Source organism: Condylura cristata, unplaced genomic scaffold (assembly GCF_000260355.1).
Source record: "Condylura cristata isolate star-nosed mole 26May11 unplaced genomic scaffold, ConCri1.0 scaffold00001, whole genome shotgun sequence".
Lineage (NCBI taxonomy): Eukaryota > Metazoa > Chordata > Mammalia > Eulipotyphla > Talpidae > Condylura > Condylura cristata.
In genome coordinates this window covers 87,234,794-87,243,310 of record NW_004567102.1, presented here as the reverse complement: position 1 = coordinate 87,243,310, position 8,517 = coordinate 87,234,794, and positions in this window count along the sequence as shown.

Below are 8,517 nucleotides of genomic sequence, written 5' to 3'. Positions count from 1 at the left end.
CCCCCCCCCGCACTGGGACACGCAGCTGCCGGGCGGCTCCTCCCTTTGGAGACCCGCCGGCCAGGCAAGAGAAAGGCCCAGCTTCACCGGGCTCCCTTATCTGACCTTGGGGTCCAGGCCTGGCATCCTCCCCCAGCAGGACCCCGACGCCAGCCCGCGGGCCTCAAGGTGGCTGCAGCACGCAGGCCCGGAGTGCAGGCCGCCCGGCTTTGCAGACGAGCTCCCTGCGCCCCATTAGAAACTCAAGTTGTCCCCCAAACTGACCGCGTGCCCAACCAGCTCCTGTCCCGACGGGGCGTTCCTCTTGCCCCTTCCGCCCCGCTCCCCTTGTCCTTCCTGCCCGGGGTGCAGCGCCCCCAGAAAGGAGCCGGCCAGGGCTCAATCACTCGGCGCATGCGCCGCCGCTTTGGACTCGTGCGCGGGCTCTGCTGCCCCCTGGCGGCAGGTGGGCGCAGCGGCGGGGCTCAGGGAGAGGCGTCCGCGCTGGTCCTGCGGGCTCTGGAGAAGCCCCGCGGGAAGCTCATTGTACTGCAGCCTTTCCGGAAACCGCCTGGTGGCCCACTCACCACACTGAGCTTGCAATCTCAGCGGTCCTCTGGGCACCCCACTCTCCACAAGAGCGGTGTCTGCAAAACTAGGCTCCCCCCTGGAGATGAGTGCTGGCTGTGCTCACTGCCTACACGTTGTTCACTGCACCCAAAGCAGATCACAACTCTCAGGAGAGAGACCCAAGAAATACAGGTTCCAGGTGGGTAAACAGTGTGCACTTGAGCCCCAGTGACCCTCTGTGGGCTGAGGGGCCATGGCAGAGATCCAGCCTGCAAGGGTGTGTTCTCCTGAGTCTCGCCTCTGCTAGTGATGTTCCTCGTAAAAGCACTAAATACCTAAGACTATAAAATATTGTATACACGAGAACATGTCAGAACACTCAATGACATCACTCTAGGGAACAGCTTTCAGGAAGCTTCTCCAGAAGCAACGAAAACAGAAGTTAAACAGCTGGGATTACATCAAACTGCAAAGTTTGTGTGTGGGGGAAGAAGTATTGGCTCAGCACACACTGATAAGGGGCTGATAGCAAAGACCTACAGAGAGCTTACACAACTCGCCATCAGCACACAAACAACAAGTCAAAAAAGGAGAAGAAGAGCTAAAAAGACACTTCCCCAGAGAAGACATGTAAGTGGCCAACAAGCCCATGGAAACATGTTCAACATCACCTATTATCAGGGAAAGGCAAAGCAAAACCAAATGAAATAACACCTCACACCAGGGAGAATGCCCCACGTGGAGTTAGCAGGACCCGCTCACACTGCTGTGGGAACCACACTGGCTCAGCCACTGTGGAGAGCGTGTGAGGGACCCTCAGGACACTATTTATCCCATCTATCGTTGGTTGCCTCATCCTCCTTTCCTGACTTCTTTTTTTCACCACCACCATATCTTGAGTCCTCTTGTCCCTTTCCTTCACCCCTTCCCCTTAACCTCAGAGCCCTCAGGAAAAAAGTTGAGGTCCACTAGTTTCTTAAAGTGCTTTACTCGATTAATTGTCTATTATGTGACTGCCCAATATTGTTTTTATCATTCTGATTTAGTTTGATAAATAGAAAACAAGTAACCACACCGTAGATTTAAACCTAGTCCTATTGATAACTACATTAAATGTAAATGACTTAGCACTGTAGTTAAAAGCAGAGATTATCTGACTGTACAAAACAGCAAGATCCAACTACATGCTATCTGCATGTAGTTTTAAATATAAAAGCCCAGATAGGACTTTGTCAATAAAGGATACATCCATGCAGTACATTTAAGATAGCTGGAGTGTTATGTGAAGTATTATATTACTTATAATTATTAATTCATTTATCATATTAATATAAGACAACATAAGACTTAGGAAATGGAATATTATCAAGGATAAAAGGAGGGGCAAGGAGGGGCATTTCAAAAAATAAAGGGGTCACATCACAAAGACATATCTAAATATGTATGCACCTAATAACAGAACTTCAAAATATACAAAGCAGAACTGAAAGTAGAAATAGACAAATACACAATCGTGGTTAAAGAGTTCAAAACTCTTCTCCCAGCAGTTGTTAGAATGAGTAGACTTACTTCAACAAATCAAGCAATTGAATTTAACTGATATTTAAAAAAATGAAAGAAATACATATTGTTAACATTATATATCAACAAAGTTTGTTTCTTCATCCGCAAACATAGGAACATAACCCTTCTAAAAGACATTTCAGATTTTTTTTAAAAAAAAATAATCTGCCCAGTGCTAAATTATAAACTTGCATGCACTTAGCCTCTCCTTTAATTAATTATACCACTAGGTGAGAAATAGAGGACAGAGAGAGAGGGAGATGTTTGAGAAGAGGAACCTAGTGTAAAGCAGGTCCAGCCTAGTCACCTCAATATGCCGCCTTCTTGTTTTCCTACATGTCTTGTTCTTGGGAATTTTACACAAGGCTTCAGTTGTACAGAGAAGAGAGTCAGAGTCCCAACCCAGACTATTGGGAACTCACTGCTACACTTCGCTAGCTAATAAGTAGAAGAAGAATTTCATAGCCTGGAGGACAGAGAGTGTACTCTTCTTTATTTCACATTGAAAATTGAGACAAATTAATTTTCTAACACAGAAATCAGAGTTTTTAAGTCTGTACTATGTGATAATTCTGATCATAAGCCAAGAAAAAGAATAAAATGAACAATTAAAATAAATACAAACTTTAAAAAAAATAAATTTATTTATTTTCTTACATCTTTGTTCATTTTTGACAAAAGGCCAGTTCTGCTTCCTGATTTGGAAATTCTGTAACTTTAGACTCTGCCAGGGTAAGTTCCGGTATTTGCAAAGTTCCCAATGCTCTGGGAGCGCCATGCCATCCTGGACCCCTCAAGTGTCAACCTACAAGACCATATATGTGAGACTGCCCACCGAACAGCTCCAAGCACAAGTGCTTTCTTGGAAGGTGAGCTAGAGAGGTGCTCTCTACCCCTCTAGTGGTAGTGACACCCCAGGGTCACTGTCTCTTTGCTAAGTGAAGGGCTTGTTTCTTTATTGTCTGTGCCCCCAACACTACCCAATAAGCTTTAGTGTGTTGTTGTGCCTAGGAGGGGGCTTTAGCTAAGTCAGAGGAGCCTCTCCTGGCATATGTTCAGTTGGGGGGAACAGAACAAAGGTGCCTGGAGACCCACGATGCTGCAGTCTCCAGTCATCATAAACATGCACCTCACCCCATGGCTGCCCCACGCAGGTAATTGTAGGCCCTGTGGACAGGGCTGGGTGGCTTCCTGGCACCAGCCCCTGGTCCTGCAGCCCTTCCAGCCTGCTACTGTGGAGGGCGAGCCTGGACTCAAGGTCCCCCTCACTTACTGGTACATCAGGAACAGTTTCCTACAAATTAGTCACCTAAATTCAGCATTAACTTTTTTTTTTTTTCCAAAGTTTTTTTTTTCCTTCTTTTTGCCCTTTTTTTTTCCATCTCGATTGTAATCCCCGCGGGTTTCCCATCACCAAATCACCTGTGTGCCACCACCATAGTCCCGTGCATTTCCCTCTTCCCCTCCCACCCCGTTTTTGATCCCATTCCCCACTCCACCCCCACGGAATGTCTCTGGTATATGGTTATTCATTATTTTTGTTATTTTCTCGCCTGGTCCATTATACTCCTGCTATGAGTGAAACCATCCGGTATTTTTCTTTCTCTTTCTGGCTTATCTCACTCAGCATGATCTTTTCCAGCTCCATCCAAGTTGCTGCAAAAGACATGTGTTTCTCTTTTTTGGTTGCTGAGTAATATTCCATTGTATATATGTACCACATCTTTCTAATCCAGTCATCTACTTTTGGGCATTTGGGCTGTTTCCATGTTTTTCCAATTGTAAATAAAGCAGCAATAAACATGGGGGTACAAGTATCTTTTTCAATCAGTGTTTTTGTGTCTTTTGGGTAGATACCTAGGAGTGGGATTGCTGGGTCATAGGGAAGCTCCATGTTTAGCAGTTTGAGGAACCTCCACACAGTTTTCCATAGTGGTTGTACTAGTTTGCATTCCCACCAGCAGTGCAGGAGAGTTCCTTTTTCTCCACATCCTCGCCAACATTTGTTGTTGCTAGTTGTTTGAAGATGTGCCAGTCTCACTGGGGTGAGGTGGTATCTCATTGTGGTTTTAATTTGCATCTCCCTTATTACGAGTGATGTTGAACATTTTTTCATATGCCTGTTGGCCATCTGCATTTCCTCTTTGGAGAAGTGTCTTTGTAGCTCTTCTGCCCATGTTCTGATGGGGTTGTTTATTTTTGTTGAGTTTCGTGAGTTCTCCGTATATTTTTGTGATCAGTCCTTTATCGCTACTTTTGTGTGAGAAAATGTTTTCCCAATTAGTGGGCTGTCTGTTTGTTTTTAGTAATGTCTCTTTTGCTGTACAGAAGCTCTTTAACTTGATGTAGTCCCATCTATTTATCTTTGCCTTCACTATGTGGCGTTGGGTGCTCTGTCTTTAAAGATGTCGCTGAAGTGTATGTTGTGTAGTGTTTGACCCATCTTCAGCATCAACTTTTTAATCCCTCTGAACAGGTGGTAGACTACCAGCACCCCAGTATTTTGGCAACTCCTCTGTGCTGGGGACCCTATGGGTGTGCACAGCCCCATGTCTGCACTGACTTCACCACATAACCATGCACAGCTCTGCTCACTTTCTGCTTTTGTTTTATTTTTTATAACTTACTGATACTTTTAATCATTGTTCATTTTTGTACAGTATTTGATTATTTGTCCTCAGGTGTTACTCCCCATGGTTCTGCCACTGTAACACCCGCGATCTACCCCGTGTGCTCTCCCCTCCCCTGTCTTGGTCCCTCTCCTTCCCCTCCCTTGCTGGATCTATGGTCAGCTTGCAAGGTCTGTCCTTCTCTCATCCTTCTGTTTGCTTCCTCTACATGCCACATTGAAGTGAAGCCATCTCATATTTTTCTTTTTCCTTCTCACTTATGACTGAGCACGATCACTTCTAGCTCCATCCATCTTGCCATGAAGGGCATGAGCTTATCCCCTCTGATCGCTGAGTAGTACTTCATTGTGTACCTAGACCACAGCTTTGGGTTCCATTTGTTTACGTGGGGTCACTTGGTGGTGTCAGTTGTCTTGGTGATAGTAAACAGCACTACAATAAGCACAGGGTACAGGTTTCCTTTCAGAATGCTGTTTCTGTGTCCTTTGGCAGGTTCCTAGGAGTGGAATCGCTGGGTCACATGGTGACTCTGTTTTTAGTGTCCTGAGGGTCCCTCACACGCTCTCCACAGTGGCTGAGCCAGTGTGGTTCCCACAGCAGTGTGAGCGGGTCCTGCTAACTCCACGTGGGGCATTCTCCCTGGTGTGAGGTGTTATTTCATTTGGTTTTGCTTTGCCTTTCCCTGATAATAGGTGATGTTGAACATGTTTCCATGGGCTTGTTGGCCACTTACATGTCTTCTCTGGGGAAGTGTCTTTTTAGCTTTTCTTCTCCTTTTTTGACTTGTTGTTTGTGTGCTGATGGCGAGTTGTGTAAGCTCTCTGTAGGTCTTTGCTATCAGCCCCTTATCAGTGTGTGCTGAGCCAATACTTCTTCCCCCACACACAAACTTTGCAGTTTGATGTAATCCCAGCTGTTTAACTTCTGTTTTCGTTGTTTCTGGAGAAGCTTCCTCAAAGATGTTCCCTAGGTTGATGTCATGGATTGTTTTACCTGTGTTCTTTTCCATATATTTTATGTTTGCAGTTCTTACCTTCAAGTCTTTTCATTTAAGTTAATTTTGTATATGGTATGATGCAGTAGTCTAATTTCTTTCTTTTGTATGTGGTGGCAATTTTCCCAGCACCACTTATTGAAGAGGTTTCCTTGTGCCAGTGAATATTCTTTGCTCCTGTGTCACAGATTAGTTGATCATATATGTGTGGGTTTATTTCTGAGCTTCATTACATTGGTCTGTTTTTATGTTTCTGTTCCAGTACCACACTGTTTTATTAGTATGGCTCTGAATCATAGTTTGAAGTCTGGGGGTATTTTATGTCTGTTCTTCACCCTTTTAGTCAGAGAGTTGACTTGTATGTGTATGTGATTCTATATGAATTTCAGCAATATTTGCTCCATTTAGATAAAGAATGCCTTGACATTTTTATTGGAGTTAGAATCAACAAACACTTGAAGCTTAATTTTTCCACACTTTCTTTATCTTATAAGGATGAGAATACAGTATATTGTAAATTCATCTAGAAAAAAATATGCGTTTAATTCAGAATTAGAAAACATGCAGTCCACTGGGAATAAAGAAACTTGGAGTATAACAAAATGTCTTCACTGGCATAGTCATGTTTAGGGGATGTTGTAACCTAAGACCATGTTAGTTTGGGTCTGTTAGCTTCACTCCTTATTAGCCATGCAAACTCAGACCTCCTTACCCCAAGTCATCTCACCCCAATAGCCGCCTGTTTCCCAGATGGGTTACTCGGAGTCAGGTTGCTGAACAGAGGCTGGTGCACAGAAGGTTCTGGACATTCTGATTTGGTGTCTACCCAAGGGAAAGAGAAGGAAAGAAGAGAAGGAAGCTGGGCTCAGTGGGAAGGGGAGACCTGCAGTGAGAAGGGAGTTGGGACAGTCAAGAGGAAGGACTGCTGACCACTTCCTGGCAGCTATTGCAGGGGCCACTCTGAGATGTTTCAACAGCCTCTTGACAAGTAATTTCTAGCTCTTTTTGCCAAAAGAGGAGAGGGCCCGTAAGAACAGAGTCTTGACTGTGGGTGCATTTCCTTTCCTGCAAGTCAAACATTTTGGGGTTGGGACAGACCACTTTCTGGAAAGTCTGGCCGGTCCCAAGATGGAACAAAAGGACATGGTCCTTCTACTTCTTTTACTTCTGAAATCAGGTAAGACTTAAAGGTTTTTTTACTTGAATCAATAACATTTTCCTAGCTGTGCACTGACATAGATACCTGATGTCTCTATGTGTATGGGTTTGATTTAATTTGACTCATGTGATACCTGATTCAAACTCTCTAAGACTGATGAACTTTTCAAGACATAAATTTAATTTCATTGTTAGCAGTAGAATCAAATGGCAGAGAAAATGATGAACGAGTTTTTACTTCTAAAAGATTGAAGCTAAATGGCGGTTATTTTAGTTGGAAAAAAAAAGCTAATGTAGGTCACCACCCCAAAGCTGTGGTCTCTTTGCCTAACTTCAGTCTCTATAGATTTGATGATTTTGGACATTCCATGTAAATGGAATCATAACATTATGCTAATAGTTCCTTCTATTAACATTCAATTATGAAGTGTCAGGAAAATTTTACAAGTTGAACTTTGGAGCAAATAGATTTGAATTTCCTGGAGCCATTCAAAGAAAGATCAAAGCAAAGACAATGTGGAGAGTCTATGGGGAAGTCTTGGGGATGAGGGGAGGTGTGATATTCTATTTTCATCCATGGAGGTAGGGTTGGGGTTCACTCCAAAATGTTAGAAAAGAACTACTTTGTCAGGATTGAGGCACATTATTGCCACCCCAAAGTGTGTGTGGGGGGCTCTCATAGGTTCTTCTTCAAAGAAAGGATTTGCTAACTAATTCCCTGGGAGTGTATCTTTTCTCCAGGTCCCTGAGATGGTCAGGAGAGGAAACTGTCCTTTATAGTAGATAGGAACCATATAAGAAAATTTCCTTATTAAAAGCTTTGTCTGTTTAACACTTCTTGGTCAACAAATAAGCCATAGCCACAGGAGTGTTGGAGTTGGATTTAAGGAAGTATTAGGAGAAAGATTTTCAAAGAAAAAGAGAAAAAGGTAGCTCCTGCCAGGACTGTACCCGGGACACCGGCTGAGGGAGGTCTCAGCAGCTCCAGAGACAAACGTCCTAATGGGCTCAGGGACTTATCTGATGAGCCCCTGAGGGTAACATAGGAAATTCTCAGGTGTTGTCCCTATTTACTGTAAAGGGCAGTTTCCTCTCCTGGTCATTTCAGGTACCTAAACTTTCTAGCTGCATTTTTCAGCCACTACTGGCCTTCTACCCTGTGAAAATGGCATGTGTTCCTACCCAAACATTCAGACGTCAACAGCCCCAAGCAGCGAGTTGGGTCAGGTGTGGCCTCCAGGGCCAAGAGCCTGGGGTAGCAACATGCTGTGTGGTCTGCATGGTGCCACACAAGATCTCAGGGTCTCTCGGCCTCAGATTTGATCTCACTGAAAACAAGGACCCAGGCTTTTTCCATGGCCTTTCACAGTTTCTTCTAAATGGCAGATACCTGTCATCAAGGTGAAGCCATTCTCTGCTTTTGTTAATGGTCACAGGTCACGGGGCAGAGCCCAGCAAAGATGACCTTGAACGGCACCTGAGAGTCAGTGCAGGCTTTATTTGTCTCACCATGATCGAGTCACCCAAACCCTTGCAGCCACTGAGAGAAAGTTAATCACATCCATTAAGTTGTAACAGGTACAGGTTTCATGGACTCCACACACACTCTGTCACAAGTGATGC